Source organism: Camelus bactrianus, chromosome 1 (assembly GCF_048773025.1).
Source record: "Camelus bactrianus isolate YW-2024 breed Bactrian camel chromosome 1, ASM4877302v1, whole genome shotgun sequence".
NCBI classification, from domain to species: domain Eukaryota; kingdom Metazoa; phylum Chordata; class Mammalia; order Artiodactyla; family Camelidae; genus Camelus; species Camelus bactrianus.
Genome location: NC_133539.1, coordinates 13483123 through 13504027, shown reverse-complemented (window position 1 = coordinate 13504027; position 20905 = coordinate 13483123). Strand labels below are relative to the sequence as shown.

At 40.1% G+C, this 20905-nt stretch overlaps 1 pseudogene; it reads right to left on the bottom strand.

The window, feature by feature from the left end:
* Positions 1–15100: 15100 nt before the first annotated feature.
* On the bottom strand, positions 15101–18787 carry LOC141577413 (high mobility group protein HMG-I/HMG-Y-like; annotated as a pseudogene).
* Between the last annotated feature and the right edge of the window lie 2118 nt (positions 18788–20905).

The window sequence follows — 20905 nt, the reverse complement described above, 5'->3', positions numbered from 1 at the left end:
AAGTCAAAATTCTGTCTTAGAATCAAGAGACTGGAACTACACATGCTAATCAACTCAAAATAAAATTGTCAGAGCTGAATTCATTGTGGGCAGAGTTGAATCTCTGTGGGATTAGGATGGTGGTATTGTGCACAAGGATGTGGTGGGTTTTATCCTGTCAGTGAGGAAAAGGAGGGCTGGGAAGTGTACTCTGAGTCCTGGAGGCTCACGGTGGTAGGTGGGCAGAAAGAAAGCCAGTGGAGGGGCGTGACTGACAGACTCAATTCAAGGAGCAGTGATATTTCCTATCGAGTACTATTGCTTTCTTCTTCTCCATTAAAATTTCCTTATTATTCTCAAGGCTTCAATAAATCATCTTAAATACTCATCCAGGTATTTGCTTAACTTTTAGGAATTAAGGGAAGGGCTTGCAATGCTCCTTGAATACAGCAAGAGCCTGGCTTGCATAGAAGAATGATAAAAGGTGTAGTGGAGATCTGAGGGGAAGTCCCTGGAGCATGGGCTATTCTAGAATGGGAGTTAGGTTGTGGACCCCATAAGAATTCCATTGGTAAGGTAGACCATGTTTTGGTTTTCCAAAGATCTTATTTTTCCTCTATCTTTTGCTGTGAGAGGATTTTACTTTCCTACTATGCTGAGTTCAGGAGAGGCCATTTGACTTGCTGTAGCCAATGAAATGCGGGTAGAAGGGACATGTATCATTTCTGGGCAGAAACACTCGAATTAGTGCCTATTTCCCCCGTGTATCCCCTCCCTCAGCCCTGGATCTGATGACATTCCAGTTGGTGCTGCTCCATTACCCTGGGTCCTGGGGTGCAGGTGAAGGGGTCCAAGCCACAGCTGACTTTCCTTTGACTTGTATTGGTATGATGGTTAATTTTATGTGTCAACTTGAGTAGATCACAGGGTGCCCACATATTTGACTAAACATCATTTCTGGGTTTGTCTGTGAGAGTGTTTCCAGATGAGATTAGCATTTGAATCATGGGACCCAGTGAAGTAGATGGCTTTCCTCACTGTGGGTGGATATCATCCAACCTGAATAGAGCCTGAATAGCAAGAGGAGAAAGGAGGCATTCTCCCATTTTCTCTGTCTGTTCTTGAGCTGGGGTATCTCATCTCATCTCTTCTCCTGTCCTTGGACTGGGATTTATACCATGAGCCCTCTTGGTTTTCAGGCTTTCATCCTCAAACTGAACTATACAATCAGTTTTCCTGGGTCTCCAGCTTTCAGATTTGAGGATATCTCAGATTCCATAATCATGTGAGCCAGTTTTTCATCTATCTATCTATCTATCCATCCGTCCATCTAGGATTTGTTCTGTTTCTCTGGAAAACCATGACTGATACAGTAAACATTTGTAGCTACAAGCCACTGAGACTTCAGGGTTGTGTGTTACTGCAGCACAACCTGGCCTATCCTGACTCATACCATGGGATTCTTCACAAACACAAAGGAAGAATATGGAAGACTGAACCTCCTGTGCCATCCACTAGGGGAAGTTGATCTGTATTATTTGGTACCTGTAGACTGCAGACCTATGAACCTTTGGATTTTGCTTTGACTTGTACTTGCACCTGAATTATCATGTTCAGGAGAAGGAGTATATTTTTACTCTTTTGAAATGTCTTTTTCTCCCTTTTTCTCCACATAAGTGGTGCATTTGTCAACTCACCAGCTTCAATCTCACCTTCTGTCTCTGATTTTTTTCCCCTTAAGTAATATTCAGGGACTCTAGTGATAGCTGTGTAGTGAGCAGCATACTCAAACTAATTCAGAGACAGTGTTCGATAAACTTTGGTTTGATTTTTATAGAATTGTCAAAAACTTAATTTGAGAAAACGCACTTTCGACAAAACCTGAGAGTTTCTGTCTCACCAATTTTCCAAAGTTGTATATTCAAGTATCATGTTTTAAGTGAAATAATTTGGATTTTAGGCTGATACCTTCAAATACATGAAGAACAATCCACACAGTTCCACAAGAGCAGGGGCCCAGATTAATTAGAAAGGCCTCATTAGTTCCAGTGGAGGTGGGGTTGATGGGAACATCCCACTGACAACGGAGGAGTCACTGCACCGGGATGGGTAGCCTGAAGCTTCACTCAGCAGGCAGTCCCATAAATACTTTAATTGCTCACTCTTCTGCCCAGGTGTCTCTTGGTAAAGGCAAGCAGAGGAACCAAAGCAATTACCCAGATAATTAAGGAAAAACAAACCTGTGTGTGGCAAGTAACTTGGAGAGCTTCCACTAAATTTTCCAGGCAACCATTTAAATTCTCTGCCTCCCTGTTGTCAGCAGGAATGTGATCTGGCTCACAAGAGCTACTCTGACAATTAGAATGCTCTCAGTTGGTAAATATTGCTTCCTGGGAACTCCTGTACTCATCAGTCTAGAGTTTGAAATGGCTCCGCGAGATTTCAGGGCTGTGTTGTTCCCACTGATTCATGGCAAGACCCCCAGTCACTGCTCTGAAAATGTTAGGCTGTTTGTGAAACTTTGGTGGGCAGCTTCTGGCAAATCCTGTTTTGTGATTCTAGGTAAGATGAGACCTGTACCCTCCCAGGCTGGGCAAATGAGATTCCAGTTGTGATGGAGGCCAAGGAAGAAGATTTACTGTCAGTCTCTGTACGAGGCATTTGCTGTATCTTATCTCCAACACCTTCCAGTGAGGCCGGTCCTGCTACCCTCGCTTTAGAGACAAGAAAATGGAGCCTCCACCAGGCACACAGCTGGTGAGTGACAAAACTAGAATTTCCACCAGATCTTTTTGATCACAAAGTTTTCTCCCCTCCCCCAGTGGCTCTGGGAGAATCTAGGGCACACATGTTTTTAAAAAGCTCATGGTTGTTTCTCATGTCAGTGGGATTGGAAACTGTATATTAAGACAATAGTTCTTAATGCTTAGCATGCGTTAGAATCACCTATAAGACATGTAAATACACAGATGTCTGGCACCACACCTGGGGAATCTGTCTGATTCAGGTTGGGTTGGGGCCTGAATATTTGCACTTCTAACAAGTTCCCAAGTGATGGTGCTGTTGGACCCAGGGACGGCACTGTGAGACCCACCACTACATTCAGGAATTCAGAGAGATGTGAAAATCAACATAACGGGAGCGAAATCAGATGTCTGTAAAGTCACCGTAGAGGGAATGGTTGAGAATAAGTCCTGACTAATTATAAAACTAACATGTTCTAGAGACAATATGCCTATCATAGTCGGAAGAGAGGCATTAAATAATGGGGCAGAAAACGTATCTGACAGCTTCCATCTGAAAGGAGGGAGTGATGAAATGGTCAATTTCTACCTTTCTTTCTGATTCTCTGATCCAAGCAAACTTAAGCATATGAATTCAGTTAACTTAATTTATTTGATTAATTTTTTCCTGGTGTCTGATATCTGAAGGATGGTTTCAGGCAGGGTTATTTTTCAGGACTACCACTTTGCGTAATCCCTGTGGGTGCCATTCATAATGAATTGTGTGTAAATGGTGCCCCCTGGAGGAGTGGAAAATAATATCACCCTTTCTAAGCGAAGGCTCTAGCATTGCTACTTAAGCATGATTTGTGTGCCCCCAGAGTCTCCTCTCACATTAAACCAGCAAAACTGAGGACCAGTCCCAGGAACCTATGAGAAGGCTCTCTCCAAGAGTCCTGCTCTTGAGAAAGGTTTTCCTCAGCAATATTGCAAGTGACCCAGGACCTAAAATTCTTGAAACAAGTGAAGATGGTAGGAGAAGGTGGTTCACAAATCCAAATGCTATCACGATGTGTATTTTCCGTCTCTGTTTTGTGGAGATACAATTATTTCAGGATTTGACTTACAAAGTGGGAATCGTGACTGAAACTTTTGGATGGGTATTAGACACTTCTTTTTGTCCCCTTGTGTCTAGAAAATGGGACATCCAGGAGGGCCAGGCATTTTCCCATCTCTCCTCTGCTCCCATATCTAGAAACAAGATTCTCCCAAAAGTCCCTCATTCCTCAAGATCTATGGGGAGCCCAGTGACTCAGTGGAGGAGCTCAAAGAACAAATGTGTCTTCATGAGAGAGCAAGAAGTCTTTGATTCAAACCCTTTGATATAAAAGCGTTATTCTGCCATGAGCATGAATCCCTAAAGAGGCTTTCCATAGCATCCATGATGCTCCTTGTCTCATGACCCTCTTCCCGCCATTGGAAGGTCAAACTTCTTCTTTGTGTCAATGCTTTTTTATGACATGCAAGTTTTCCAAGAATACCTGTATTCAAAGCATAGGTCTACCGCTTAACAGCTATGCATTCTTACTTAACCTTCCTGGGCGTCTCTTTCCTTATTTGTGGGACGATTGTAAGGATTATGGATAGAGAAATATAGGTTGATAAAGCAGAGAGCAGTGACTGACACATCCTTGCATCTATAAATGTTACTTGTTACTCTTATTATTCAGACACACTTATTAAGAACTTCTGGATGATTGGTACAAGTTGGGTGTTTAAGGGACTGGAACATATTTAAGTAGTGGAGGCAGTATTGAGGTGTCCAGCCCACGTTCTATGGGTAGAGCTACAAAGCCATCGAGGGTGTTTAGGTAAGAGAACAAGTGGAGAGGTGTGAGCTCCAGAGGAGAGAACTCATCTGGAAGGTAGGTAATCAGGAATTTATGATTCCAGTCCAGCGATAAAGAAGGAACTGTGAGGGAGGCGTGTTTTGGAGAGAAGAGAACAAATGTGGTCCATGCTCCTGGGCTCCAGATTCTCCTCTCCCTCTTAAGGGTCACCTCCCTCTAAGGAGAGTTGTTTGCACTGCTGGTTGTAGACCACGAGGGTCCAGAAATCTATTTATATGAGCTGTGACCAACATTAAAAAAAAACGGACAGAATATAAAATACCAGTGTCCAATTCATTACACATGGTGAGTAGATACTGCTTTACTCAACTTTAATCAGGTATGCAGGTATGCGTGTATAGGGTCATGATGTAAAATGTGTTTTTTACTGTGGGTCAAGGAACAAGGAATTTGAAACTCACCACTCTGGTGTATTTCCTGGGCTGGGGAGTGGTGGGGAGAGTTTTCTCATGTCTATACTTGCAGGGTTCTCTTTATCTATTCTCCAGGCTGTTTTTTTCTCCCCAGCCTTTTTTGAGCCAAAGCAGATACCTAGTTACTGCCCTTCTAAGTGGGGGCCTGGGGCTCAGGACACCTTCTTGTGGGATCTTACTACCTCTGCAAAATCACAGAGGGGATCGTGAAGGGGATCTGTTCCCCTCTGTTATCATCTTTATGGTCCAGTCCCTCACTTATTTCAAGCTTTTTATTAAAGTGTTAGGGAAACTATGAGAGAAATAATTTAAACTGTGCCACTTAACTTTACTTTTCCTGAAGTCCAAGGAGAGAGCATCCTGGAATTTAAATCTTGTGCAGGGGTCACTTCCTAGATGCTCCTGGTTTATCATTGTGATTCCCTGACCTCAGGGCCACATCCCTCGCTGCTGAGGGCTCTTATTGCAATTCAAAATCTGCAAGTATTTATTCTTTTTTGGGGGAAAATTCTGCCTTGTACTCACGGAGTTCCACATCTCCCCCCACCTAAATTTACTTCTAAATATTAAAAAAAAAAAAAGGCAAGTCAAGTTTAAACTATCTTTCAGAGCCAGTACAATGCTGCCTGTCTCCTTCCCTCCTCCCAGCACTGGCCTTGCTTTTCCAAGGGGACTTACAGGAAGGAGAAAGCTTTGTCTGCTTTTTTGCTCCTTACTCCTGATTTCTCAGGGCACCTTTCTCCTCGATTGCAGAGGGGGGATAGAAAGGGATCAATCTAACATTCCTGATGTGCACTGGCCATATCTTGGCTATTGCTTCTCAGGTCGAGATGGCCCAAGTATAGATGCCCACCTAAGGGCGAGCATCCCAGCTTGCTTCCTTGTTGGGGTACATGTGTGAGTTCTTTAAGGAACCTTCAGGATGAGAGCAGGGCTCCACCCCTTGTTTCCATCTAGTTCCCTAATGTGAGAGATTAACTCTAGCTCAGCCTCTTTCGAATCCCACCCCAGCTTTCATTGCCGGGAATACACCCTGCCGCTTCCCACCACTGGGGACCCTGACCCTATAGGTAGCCTTCTAGTTTGGGGTACGACAAGATGGCTCAAGACCAGCTGCCTTCTGCAGCGTCCGTCTGAGTCACAGGAAATCAGGTTTCACTGAAACACCACATGGCAGGAAGGAGGGCTGTTTCCCCCGCTGCTGGCCTTTCTCTCTGCTGTCTCAGTTGCCCGCTCTCCTGCTCAGAGAGGCTTGGAGAATGGACAGATCAGCAGGTCAGCTCCATAAGCCAATGTCCCCCTGTGGATCAAGATGCTCATCTCCTCTTGTTTCTGACACCCCAGTGTCTGTGAGTGCTCCCCTTTCTTCCTCCATGGAAAACACTGAAGCTTTTTACTCTCTGCTGGTGACTCGCAACAAGCAATCTCTCCTTTCTCCCCTCTTCCTGGTCTTCTCCTTGTCTGGGATGGGAGGAGTGGTTGGGAGCAGCACAGGAGTTAAATCTGGTCTATTGAAACATCGTGGAGGGGTTCATGCCTCCAGCTGTTGGCAGCTGTCTTCAGAAAGGGAGGTTCTTGATGTATCTTTGCCTTCTGCTCCAGGTCTTGGTCACCAATTTTGAGAGAAGAAAGTTAGTATCCTTGACAACTCACTGCCTGTGGGACGAGGGATCCACATCATTTACCCTATCCCTAATTTAAAGAGTCAAGTTGAAAGGCTCTGAAACTCAAATTTTGAACTGTGCGTAAGCAAGCCTGAACACACTGCCAAGAGATGATGTCTTTTCTTTAGAGAAAAGCTGGTCCGGTGGGACAGAGGTCTGTGGACTTGAGGGTGGACATGGTTCATACGGCAGCTGCAACACTGTTCCCTTGCAGATAGATTTCAGAATCAAAAGGGGAAACTGAAAATGCACAAAAGGAGAGGAGGGATTCCCCTTTTCCAGAATAGGCAAATCTATCTTGATTTCTTATAGATTTTCATTAAATAGAAGTAAATAGGAAAAAATTCATGCCACAATTACTCTTGGTACAGTTTTATTTTTAGAAATTGCAGAATTTATGGGATTTCAAACATTCACCAGTAATAAAAGGTATTTTTAAAGTGCCTCTATATTATTTGGCCATTTTAGTAAATAATTTATCATACTTGTGGGATATTAAATGTGAATTTGGAATATTTTTTCTCCAAATAACATCTGTTAATTTACCACCATAGAAATAGACTTAGGTATTATGAAAAATTCAAACAGTAAACAAGCAACATTAAATGCTACCCGCCTCCTTTTTTTTTTTTTTTTTTTTTTAACTGAAGTAGATATTGCCTTGGAAGGATGCTGGAGTGGAAAGTAACATATGAAGTGGTAAGGACAGTGTCTCTGCTCTGAGCACACACCAAGGAATACTCCTGTAATGTCTATCACCAGGACCTCTTGGCCAAGTCAGGGGGTAACTCTCACGTTATCAATGAGATAATGAGATATTCATTCTGGTAGCTTAAGTTCTCTCACTGAAGCTACCAGAATGAATGTCCTTCTTTATCCTCTTTATTCTCTTCTCTGTCCTGGGCTCCCATTTCTGAAGCTCCTGCAGGGGCTTCAACTGCAGGGTTGACATAATCCCTTCCATGGCTATAGACCCCCAATGATTTGCCCTCCAGTCTTCTCAGGTGACATTAATGTGTGATTTCAAAATTCATGGCTTCCTTGTGGCCCTCACTCATCAAGGGAAGAATACCGCTTCTCACCAGGGCTACTTTGATTCCTTCTTTCAGGTTCTCATGCCTTCCCCGCTCAGACAAACCTGGATACAAGTTACCCAGCACCTAGACTGAAAGGGACCAGCATACCCGCAAAACTACATCCCAAATCATTTATTCTTGGTAACCACCAGTTGGGGACACAACTCGACTTTCTCACTTTGAAATAGGAGTAATATTCAAAATGCATATTTAATGACCAGTTGTCTTGGGCACCATGATGGAATTGGGAACTGACCAACTGATATGGTCAAACCAGTGTGTAGAGGCTTAATATCAGATTGGAATATCAAACAGGGAGGCCTCTGGGCCATATTGCCAGTAGATCAGTTTTGTTGGGTATGCAGAGGGATTTTGAAATCTGTTTCTGAGACTTTAGGCTAGATGTGCCTCTCCCATTCCCAATGTGCCATCTTGTTTCATGTCTTAGCTCCTGTTGGCTTTGTTGGTTTATCTTACCCTGGCTTCCCGGACAGAATTTGCCTGTGCCAGACTCTTCTCAATCCATTCTTTGTGGTCTTGTCTCTGTGTACGGGCTATTAGCTTCAAGATATCTCTTAAAATGTCCTCCCAGATTGTCACCACTCGGATGTACCCTCATACATGTGAAATTGTACAATGCCTCCTCTGGTTGCTGGACCTAAATTTCCACAGAGGTGGGCACCCCATTTTGGTTCTGAATTACACCAATATTTCAACTGTTCCTTAAATTATAATTGACTTGGAAATGAGAAATGAAACATATAAACAGACAATGACCAGGCCCTATATAAAAACAGAACTGACCCACAACCTACAGCAACCTGTCCAGGACACCTTTGTCAACAATAAACAGTCCAGGAAGCCAGCCTGCTGTAAGTCAGGCTTGTTGGAAGTCAGACTACTATCTCTAATAATCATCTAGGAAGCTAACCAGTAACTTCTGTAAAAGTTGGCTCCAAATGACCAGGCAGGATTTGATTAATAATTGACAGCTTCTCAAATCTTTGTCCCCACTTCCAACTTAGGACCAACTAGAGAAAGCCAAATATGGACCCCGAACCAATCGCATAATGTATCTTCCTACAAGTTAGCCCTCCTCCAGCTTCCCTGTGGCCACAGCCTCCAATCAGGGCACACCCGAAGTCTTCCCTTTTCACACACTCAAGCATCCCTACTCCTCTGCTTGCCTTTCAGTCTTTGCCAAGATGCAAGTGACAGTGGCTGACTCACTTCTTATCCAAGTTCTGAAGAAATAGCCTTTGCTTGTTCTCATTTGGTTGTTCTTTGTTTGTTTCCACAGAAACAAATTCAGTTCTAACTATGTTAGATCATCATCATCATAGTAAAGGCCTTCAGTAAAATGGCAAAATATAGCAGAGAGGGAAAATAATATTTATTTTTCATTCCATAAAATTTTAAGGTGGGTGTGATGGAGAGGGGAGAATGTCCCCTTTAGCACTTTTTTAATCTCCTGGTTCAATTTTCTGATTTTTGCCTGCCACCACCAAAATTTGTAATAAAGCAGCCCTCTTAAAAATGTTGAACTTTGTTACTTTTAAGCTGAAAACTTTTTTGAGGCTTAAGGCAGTTATTTCTGCAAAAGATGGCTTTTGGGTTTATTAATTAAAAAGAAGGCAGGGAGTATTTGAAATACTATCATCTGAGTGACTTTATTCTACCCTTATAAATACAGTCTCATCACAATTAAGAGAAATTGAAAAGAGTTTGAAATACGGCAATAGCTTAAAACTGAAAATGATTCTTTTTAACATGAATAATTATCCCACCAGTTTTATAACCTAATAAAAATCAAAGTAGAAGAAAAACCTTGGGTGCTTTAATTATGAGAAATCATATGTATTCTGGGAAATTAGAAACATCGCCCACATATTTGTAATTCAAAACCCTCATTCTAGAAATTCTTTCCCTGGAGAATTTCCAAAGAAGTAGATTCCATGGGCTGGCTTCTCTGCAAGACCCAGAAAACACAGATCTCAACAAGAGGCATACCTGGTTTTGAATCCAAATTTAGCAACAACAATTTACTTTACTTTTGAGCTGAGATGCAGAGTAGGGATTCAGTCTTTAGACATTGTTTCCCTTATGCTTGTTCCTTTAAAAATGTAGGTTTTTATTCTGTACTCTAGACAGAGGCAGAGGAAAGAATACCCTTGTATTATCTCACTTTCTAAGAATCCCTTCCAAGTTTACTATAATATCACTCATACACATGCACATTACTTATATTGTGATTTGAATCCTAAATCTTTCAGAGAATTCCCCAAATACTCTCTTGAGGGGTCTCCACTGGTTGGTGTATTTTGAAGAAAAGGACATCAAAGGTCCTCAATTAGCACTTGTTGGCAAATTGATTCAGTGCAAACCAATGTTAAATTAACCTCAATTTGGAAGATGTGCTGAAACAATAACAATATTTTAAAACATTTTTTATTGATTTATAATCATTTCACAATGTTGTGTCAAATTCCAGTGTAGAGCACAATTTTTCAATTATACATGAGCATATATATATTCATTGTCACATTCCTTTCTCTGTGAGCTACCATAAGATCTTGTATATATTTCCCTGTGCTATATATTATAATCTTGTTTATCTATTCTACAATTTTGAAATCCCAGTCTATCTCTTTTTAACACTAATTTTGTTAACACTTGTTTTGTATTATCTGGCCCATTTCACCCCACCACCATGTTTTCTATAATTAATTCACATAGACTATGTGTCTTTTGATTTCTTAATTATTCTTGTTCCCTCTTGTGTGAAATGAGAATGTCTTGTATTCACTGAGTCCTAGGTTTTTAAGGATTAGAAGGACCTACAGTGTTCCCCCAAGTTTACCCTTCATTTCTGAGCAGGACTCTCCTCTACTTTGCCCAAACTTTGGTGTACATGGGAATTATCTGAAGGACTTAATTAAAACTTCAAGTGCCAGCTCCCACTCCAGAGTTTCTGGTCCCACAGGTCTGGAGTTGGGGCCCAAGAATTTTCATGTTTAGCAAGTTCCCAGGTGATGCTGCTGCTGCTGGTCTCAGGACCACACGTTGAGAGCCACTGCCATTGTACCATGTGTAGGTAATAGGAATTCCACTGTGTGTATGTGTGTGTGTGTGTGTGTGTGTGTGTGTGTATTGGCAATGGTGGCGATGGTGGTGGTGGTAGTAGGGGTAGGGTTTGATCAGGGCAGGGCTGGACACAGAAGAGCTTGCAGGTGTAGATCATTGTGAGAGGGCTGCCGGGGTTCTGGAATGAGCCCAGGTGCCAAAGGTGTACGTGAGAGAGGAAGAGAGAAAGAGAAAGCCTGTTGTGTTCCTGACAGCTGGATGTTTCTCCCATTTGGACTTCATTGGAGTGAAGCTTCTAAATGGTTTAAACACCCCAGAAGGGCTGCTAAATTGTCATGTCTCAGGCACATGTACAGTATTGGCACCTGCAGTTTATGCTCTCAGACTACATATTAAAACTCTGTGCAGTGGTGGAGTAAGCTAGATAAATATTTGTACATTTGACTGCACACAGCCACTGCTTGTGTTTCCTTATTCTTCTGTTTTGTCTCAAGAAATCTGAGTCAGATGGTGTAATTGGTTGTGAATTTTAATACCACCATCACAGTCATTCACCTGCTTAAAGATGGGGGTGGGTGGATGTTTTTGCGAGTCTAGTAATCTGTTTCTTTCCTTGCCAAGTGGTAAAGACAAGAAGCTCTTCACAGATTGCTGGATGTCTTCGGTTATTATGAACTCATATAAAGACACTGCAAACAGGCAAATGTCAGTTTAACAGAATAACAATACACGTTGATATTTGGATCATTCTTGCGTAGTATAAAGTTGCAGGTGACTTCAGGTTCTGAAAGGGCTTTATAAGCCTCAGGTCTCAAGACTCTCAGATTTTAATGACATATTGTCTCTTTCTTTTCAACTTTGTTTAAAATATTTTATTATGAAAAATCTCAAACATACCCAGAAGTAGGGAGAATAGTGTAATGAACCTTGATGGTACTATACTAGCTCCAATAATTATCAGTATTTGACAATTGTACTTAACCAGTCTGTACTCCTGAACCACTGTAATTCCACTTGTAACAATTTTTTGTAATTTTACTTGTAAATACTTAATTTCTAACAGATAAAGGCTTTAAAATAATGTAACCACAACAGTATTATCTAACAAAATTATTGTTTGAAATAATATTCCAACCTATGTTTAAATTTCTTCAACCATCTCAAAATTTGTCAATAGTCTTACTTGTTCAGTCAGGATCCAAACAAGGGTCTTTATAGAATTTGGTTGATTTATCTCTTATGCCTCTCTTATTCTTTAACAATTTCTGCTTCCTCTTTTTTTTTCCAAGGTACTTATTTGTTGAAGAGATGAGTCATTTTTCCTGTTGAATTTCCTGCATCCTGGACTTGTTTGGTTGTCTCTTTGTGGTAACGTTTATCTTGTTTCTATAGCCCCATTTTTCTTGTTAACTGGTAGCTAAGTCTAAAACATGATTAAATTTAGGTTTAATTATGTTGAGAGAGGCAAGAATATTTCACAGGCAGTGCTGGGTGCTTGCTGTTGGATCACATCAAGGGGAATACAATGCCTGTTTGCCCCACTTTTAGTGATGCTCAGATTGATCAGTGGGCGTTAGGTGTCAGCCTTTTACCTATGGTTTTAGCAGCTGTTGATGATTATTGCATAGATCCATTATTTCACTGGGGTGCAAAATGACATTTTTTCTAAGTCAATCATTCTTTCTGAATTAATCAAACTTCTGTCTGATTAAAGTGAAAAACAGTTTATAAGATAAATGCTTGATTCTGTAGATTCTGTACCTTATTTAATTTCAGAATAATAAGCCCAGTAGTATCTATTTATTTACCTATCTATTTATTTTTATTGAAGAATAGTTGATGTGCATTATTATATAAGTTACAGGTGTATGATATGATTCACAATTTTAAAGGTTATACTCCATTTATGGTTATTATAAAGTACTGGCTATGTTCCCTGTATTGTACAATATATTCTTGCAGCTTTTCCTGTAATAGTTTGTACCTCTTAATCCCCTACCCTCATGTTACCCCTCCTCCTTCCTCCTCCTCACTAGTAACCACTAGTTTGTTCTCTGTGTCTGTGAGTCTGCTTCTTTTTTGTTATATTCACTAGCTTTACTTTTTAGATTCCACTTATAAGTGATATCATACAGTACTTGTCTTTCTCTGCCTGATTTATTTCAGTTACCATAATACCCTTCATGTCCATCCATGTTGTTATAAATTGCAAAATTTCATTTTTTTCCACAGTTGAGAAGTATTCCACCACATATATAATATATATAATATATAATATATAGATATACACCACACTTCTTAATCCATTCATCTGTTGAAGGACACAGGTTGCTTCCATATTTTGGCAATTATAAATAAAGCTGCTATGAATATTGGAGTGTGTGTATCTTTTCATATTAGTTTTTTTTTTTTTTTTGGATATATACCTTTGTGGAATTGCTGGGTCATATGGTAGTTCTACTTTTAGTTTTTTTTTTAAACATTTTTTTATTGACTTATAGTCATTTTAGAACATTGTGTCAAATTCCAGTGTAGAGCACAATTTTTCAGTTATACATGAACATAGATATATTTTTTTTTCACTGTGAGCTACCACAAGATCTTGTATATATTTCCCTGTGCTATGCAGTATAATCTTGTTTATCTGTTCTACATTTTGAAATCCTAGTCTCTCCCTTCCCACCCCCCGCCCCCTTGGCAACCACAAGTTTGTATTCTGTGTCTATGAGTCTGTTTCTATTTTGTGTTTATGTTTTGTGTTTTTAGATTCCACATATGAGCGATCTCATATGGTATTTTTCTTCCTCTTTCTGGCTTACTTCACTAGAATGACATTCTCCAGGAACATCCATGCTGCTGCAAATGGCGTTATGTTGCTGGTTTTTATGGCTGAATAGTATTCCGCTGTATAAATATACCACATCTTTTTTATCCAGTCATCTGTTGATGGACATTTAGGCTGTTTCCATGTCTTGGCTATTGTAAATAGTGCTGCTGTGAACTTTGGGGTATAGTTGTCATTTTGAAGTAGGGTTCCTTCTGGACATATGCCCAGGAGCAGGATTCCTGGGTCATATGGTAAGTGTATTCCTAGTCTTTTGAGGAATCTCCATCCTGTTTTCCACAGTGGCTGCACCAAACTGCATTCCAATCAGCATTGTAGGAGGGTTCCCTTTTCTCCACAGCCTCTCCAGCGTTTGTCATTTGTGGACTTTTGAATGATGGCCATTCTGACAGGTGTAACTTGATAGCTCATTGTAGTTTTGATTTGCATTTCTCTGATAATTAGTGATATTGAGCATTTTTTCATTTGCCTACTAATCATTTGTATTTCTTCCTTGGAGAATTGCTTGTTTAGGTCTTCTGCCCATTTTTGGATTGGGTTGTTTGTTTTTTTCTTATTAAGTTGTTTGAGCTGCTTACATATTCTGGAGATCACTCCTTTGTCAGTTTCATTTGCAAAAATTTTCTCCCATTCCGTAGGCTGTCATTTTGTTTTACTTATGGTTTCCTTTGCTGTGCAGAAGTACTCTTAGTTTTTTGAGAATCATCCATGCCATTTTCCACAGTGGCTGCATCAATTTACATTCCCACCAACATCCCCTTTTCTCTAAATCCTTGCCAACATTTATTATTTGTGTTCTTTTTGATGACAGACATTCTGACAGGTGTGAGGTGATATCTCATTGTAGTTTTGATTTGCATTGCCATGATGACTAGCAGTATCGAGCATCTTTTCATGTGCCTGTGGGCCAGCAACATTTAAACATGACCAATGAGGTTATTTGTTTTTCAAAATACCATTTTGAACTTAAGGATTTCATATATGTATATTTTTCTCAGTTTATATATTAAAGATTTTATATATTTATATTTTATACATTTTAAATATTTAATATATTTTATTTAAACTCATTGCAATGGGTTGCAATGAATTCTCAACATGTTTCCATGTCAATTTTTAAAAATTGAAATATATTGATTTACAATATTAGTTACAGGTGTACAACATAGTGATTCAATATTTTTTATAGATTATGCTCCACTTAAAATTATTACAAAATGATGGCCATATTTCCTATATTGTATAATATATCTTTGCTGCTTATTTATTTTATATATAATAGTTTTATCTCTTAACTCCCTACCCTTATCATGACCCTCCCCCCTGCCCTCTCCCCACTGGTAACCTCCCCTTAATGGGAAGCCAGAGGGAAGAGTCAGAGATCAGAAGGGACCCCCTCCCCAACCCAGACCAAGAGCCCAGCCAGCAATGTCCCCACCACTGAGGGAGTGAGGACACAGCAGCGTGGGGAGTGGCTAAGTGGGAAGTCAGCTTTGTCTGGGGGCAGGTGTGGCTCTTGAACGAGATGGGTTGCTGGTTACTGAAATCAAAGGAAAACTCCCCACTCAGGCCCCCAGGGCCCTGCAGCGGCTGGTGTATGCTGTAGTGTGGTGGTGAGGGCGTAGGTGGGGGGGGTTGACACGTGGGCCTGGGCAAGGGGTGGGGTCAGTGGGAGGGGAGCAGAGCTGTCCAGTCCCAGAAGAAAACTGTTCCTGATGAGGACTCCTGTGAGATGCCTTCTTCTTCCTCCTTCTCCAGTTTTGTGTCTGCCCCGTGGTTTCCTCCCTGGAGTTGTGGTTTTCTGGGTCTTGGCAGCACCCTTGTTCCTGCTCCCCTTTGGTTGCCCAGAAATCTCTTAGGTGTTGGCACTTAGCTGGACTCCTTCTAACTAGCTACCAGCCCCAACCGGGGAATCACCATATTCTGCTTGTGTGGCCTGTCCCACCCTCACTTCTCAGGGCTGTGCTTTTCCTGCTTGGAGGCCAAGGGCTGGCTGGACTTAGAGCTCCACTTGCTCATCTTCCATTGTCTGCAGAGCAGATGGAGGAGCAATGGCTGGGATGCACGAGCTTGGCTGCCAGCCTGCTGTATGTGATCCAGGTTGCTGGGAGCCATGGTGCTGGGTGCTGAGGACTGGCCTGGCTCTACCACCTCTGCTACCACTGTTGGTAGCAAATGTGAATGCCTTCCTGGAGTCACAGCAGGGCCAGAAATATACAGAGCTCAGAGTCCCAATTAGAGGCTCTTGTTTTTTGAATTAGGGCTGTATCTCTGTAAGTCACCCCCTTAGAACTGCTTTTGCTGTGTCCGATAGGTTTTGGAAAATTGTGTTTCCATTTTCATATGACTCAAGGAATTTTCTGTTTTCCTCTTTGATTTCTTCATTGACCCATTGGTTTTTAGTAGCATGTTGTTTAGTCTCTACATTTGTGTTTTTCCCAATATTCTTCCTGTAATTGATTTCTAGTTTCATACTGTTGTGATTGGAAAAATATGCTTGACCCTCTTAAATTTGTTGAGACTCGTTTTGTGGCCCAGCATGTGATCTATCCTAGAAAACATGCCATATGCCCTTGAAAAGAATGTCTATTCTGCTGTTTTTGCATGGAATGTCCCATAGATGTATATAAAGTCCAACTGGTCTAATGTGTTGTTTAAGACGACTGTCTTTCCTTGTTGACTTTCTGTCTGCTAATTTGTCCATTGATGTAAGTGGGGTGTTAAAGTTCCCTACTAATGTTGTAATATTGTCAATTGCTCCCTTTATGTTTGTTAATATTTGCTTTATATATTTATATGCTTCTGTATTAGGTGCATATGTGTTAACAAGCACTATATCCTCTTCTTGTATTGATCCCTTTATCATTGTATAATGCCCTTCTTTGTCTTTTGATATAGACTTCATTTTTAAAGTCTATTTTGTCTCATATGAGTATAGTTATCCCTGCTTTCTTATCATTTCTATTTAAAATTTTTTTTGGGGGGTGGGGAGATAATTGGGTTTATTTATTTATTTTAATGGAAGTTCAAGGGATTGAACCCAGGACCTTGTGCATGTTAATCATGTTCTCTACCATGGAGCTATACCCACCCCTGTCATTTCTATTTGCATGAAATATCTTTTTTTAGCCTCACTTTCAGTCTCTGTGTGTTTTTAGCTCTGAAATGAATCTTTTGTAAATAGCATATAGGTGAGTTTTTTTTTTTAAATCCAATCAGCCACTCTGTGTCTTTTAATTGATGCATTTAGTCCACTAACATTTGAAGCAATTATTGATAGGGATGTGCTTATTGCCATTTTGTTACTTGTTTTCTGATTCCCACCACAATTTTAAGAAGATTGCTCTTAAACTCAGGATATAACTGCTTTTGCAACATTTTGGTTATTTTAAAAATAACTATACTTAGAACTAAAATATGCTTCTTATAGAAAATTTAGAGAATAAAGACTCACATAAAGATGAAAATGAAAATCACCTATATTCTCCTCACTTAGAAATATCCTCTTTAAACATTTTGTTGAATTTTCTTCTTCTTTTTTTTTTGCTTTTCTGTACATCATTAAACATTCTGTGGTCCATCATTATAATCACTCCCTCACAAGTACTCTCAACCCCTCTACTCTTACCTTCATCACATGTGTCTGGCAAAGCCTCAACCCTCCATCTTCTCTGCACCTGTGTCTGAACAGCTGAATGTTACCAGAGAATATCTAACTGAACCAATGTTTCCTTAATTTATTATCTAAAATCTCAACTTGTACCCACTATGACCCAGAAACCCACTTATATTTCCCAGAATGATTTTGTATGTTCTCTTCACCTACAACTGCTCCCTCTTTTACCCTTACTCAGCTGCTCATCTTGCTTATAATTAAATGAAATAAAAGATTCCTAATGCAAACTTAATAAAGACTACCCTCATTTTGCAGCTATCTTCATCTTTCATCTTCTGTCATGATGGAGGACACTTTCTTCATCTTAGCGAATTCCAACTCCTCCCCTTATCCTCTGGACCCCATGCCCTTTGACCTTTAAAAACACTTCACTTTGGTTAGCCCTTCTTCTTTTATCAACTTTTCCCATTCTTTAGTGGATCATTTTTATAACTATATTCTGATTTTCCAATTTTATTTTTAAAACAACTCCAACAATAGTCAAAACTTAGTTTCATAGCTCCCTGACAATTGTTTTCACCCATTTGTTCATTATTGTATGTAACCAACTCTCAAAAATTTTTAACTGTATTGGTTTCACCTCCTTAATTTTTCTTTGATTTAATACATTCCAATATGGCTTCTACTCTTCCCCACCACTTTACTGAAATTTCTTGTTTCAGGATCACTAGCAATCCTCACACAGCCGTATGCAATGTACACTTCTCTGTCCTCTTCCTATCCACCCTTTGAACATTTGGTGGGGTTGGCCATTAACTTCTTGAAATATTCTCTTCTCTCGGCTATCATTGCACTATTGTTTACTAGTTTTCCAAATGCACTAGCTTCTCCCAATAGTTTCCTTTTCCAGCTGGCTCCTGTTCCTCCTCTGAAGTGTTGGCAGTACTCTGGTTAGTCCTGGACCTTCTTCTCTTCTCATTTTACTCTTTCTCCCTGGGTGATCCCATTAATTCTCAGTATTTTAAAAATCATTATAACTTTAAAAAAACATTATAACTTAAGACTCCACAGTTTATATCTCCAACCCAGATAATTTTTTTCTGAGTATCATATACAGCTTAACTTACCTGACAGCTCAACCTGGATGTATTACAGACACTTCAAATCGTATATATCCAAGATAGAACTCCTCATTTCCCTTCTGTAAATGAACCTTTCCCTTATCTGTCCTACCCCAATAAATGGCACCATTATCCTTTAGTTGCTCAACTCAGAAATCTTAGAGTCAGTCCTGATTTTCTTTTCCCATAACCACTATATCCAAAGCGTTGGTAACTTCACTTGAGTCTACTCCTAAAAATATCTTGACCCTGTCTTTTCTTCTTCTCCTCGGCTAACACCCCATTCATAGCCAATTGTTTCCACATTACAAGAACAGTGATCATCTTCTAGAACATAAACTAAACCTTTCTTAAAAACCTTCAGTGGTTTTTCATTATTCTTGTAAAACTCCAATCTCCTTACAAGGGCTGGATGGCTCTACAGACCCACCTGATCTGTCTCTGCTGGTCTCTCCATCCTCACGCCACACTACTCCATGATTACACTAAAATGACTCCTTTTCAAATATGCCCAAATCTTTCCCACCTCAAGATGTTCATACATGCTGTCCCCTCTGCTCTTTTATCTCCACTATTGTCTTGTGTGACTGATTATCTGTTAGAAATCATTCTTTCATATTGATCTCTTTTCTGACCAGTCTAAGTAGGTAGCGTTTCTATTCCATCCGTGAGTGAAATGATCTGACTATCTCTCAAATGACAATTGTTTATTTTTAATTTTTTCTCAGAAAGCAGTTTCCTCCCTCATTACTAATACAAATCTCAGTGATCTCTTCTTGGAATAGCCAATTTAAATATGAAATACTGACCTGATATGAAAACAGTTTCATGACAGTAGACTTGGGTTCAAATTTGAATTTTGACATGTTACTTTTAAAATCAGCTCTCTCCTCCTCTCTGTTTCTTAATTAGCAGTTAGATGATAAATCAAAAAGAATGAAATAAAGGGGAGATATAGTACAGTTGCTGAATAATAAGATAATCTCATGGATTTCTTGCATTTAGAGGCAGAGGAAACATGAAGGAGAGGGGCAAACATCCTTAAATGCCTGCCCTGTATTAGGCACTATGCTCGACACTTCAGTAGCTGTTCTGACTTTAGAGCACTGCTAGGACAAAACCAGGGGCTACTAACTCATAATATTTTAGAGCTGGAAAGAATCTCAAAAATCACTAAGTTCATTATGTAATGAACTTGCCCATTATGTGATTCCTCTAGTAATACATTATCTAATGATTACCCAGCCTCCCCTTAAATTCTCTTCCTCCCACTGCAGCTCATTCCATGGTTAATAATTCTAATTGTCAGAAAGCTTTAGCTTAATGGCATATAAATCTGTCTCCATGTAACTTCTACTCACTATTTCTGTCTCTATCCTCTGCAGCCAAACAGATGAGATGTAGCTGTTCCCCCCACAAGAATCTTCCAAGTATTGGAAGTTGGCTATCAAGTGGCCCTTAGGGCTCCTCCAGGCCAAATGTTATCAAGATGACTTTGGATTTAAGGTTAGTGTGACTTGAGGCTGACTAGGCACAACCAAGATTCCTGCAGACTTCCTCTCTTCATTTCTCCCTATGGCTCTGGGCCACGTGTATATATTTGAGGTCATTTCTCAGTCCCTTCTCTCTGCACAAAGACTTCTTTAGGCATAAAGATGCCCTTATTATTATTGTCCACAGAGTAGCTACTATTTAAATGGCATAATACTTGTGCCAAAGGCATATTAACTTTAACCCACAAAATATCCTTGGATGGTTGTATTAATTTGAACCATATTAAATTGTGATTTTTTATAGGCTAAAAGTGGTTGAGTATCAGTAACTTCAAATGGTTCAATTATTATTAATCTGTTTTTATAGTTGAGAAAAATAGAGACTTGGACACGTTGTATATACCATGGCTTGTTCAAGGCCACAAAGCTAAGAGCAGGGTGAGGCCTACCCCTACATCTGTCTGGTTCTAAAAGTGGCTCATTTGCTGCATACTCTGCTTCCTTATGCATCACCTTGCTGTTGCAGACATGAGGACCAAGGTAAAGATAAAGAGGCCTCAGTCTTTCGTAATGCAACATGGCAGAGTGGAAAGGAAATGGGAATTTGAGATAGTTGTATATTGCTAAACAGGTCATTATTTCACCGCTTACTATTTATGTGACCTTCAGAAAGTCACTGAACCTCCCTGAAACCCAATTTAACATATCTCTAAAATTGGATTTAACTTGTAGTACTTGTTTGAGGATTCAGTGGATTGACATTCTGTCAGTCTCTTACCCAGTGCCTTCTTGTTTCCTGGCATATCTTAGTCCTTTCACTCTCTTATTCTCCTACATCAAGGGACAGCCAACTCTTCCCTAAAAGGACAATAGGAAATATTTCAGGCTTCGTAAGCCAAGAGGAAATATCCTCAGTTCTTCAAGCACCTGTTCTGACTGAAGGGCTACATTTACTTTGAAGAATGTAAAACTCATTCTTAG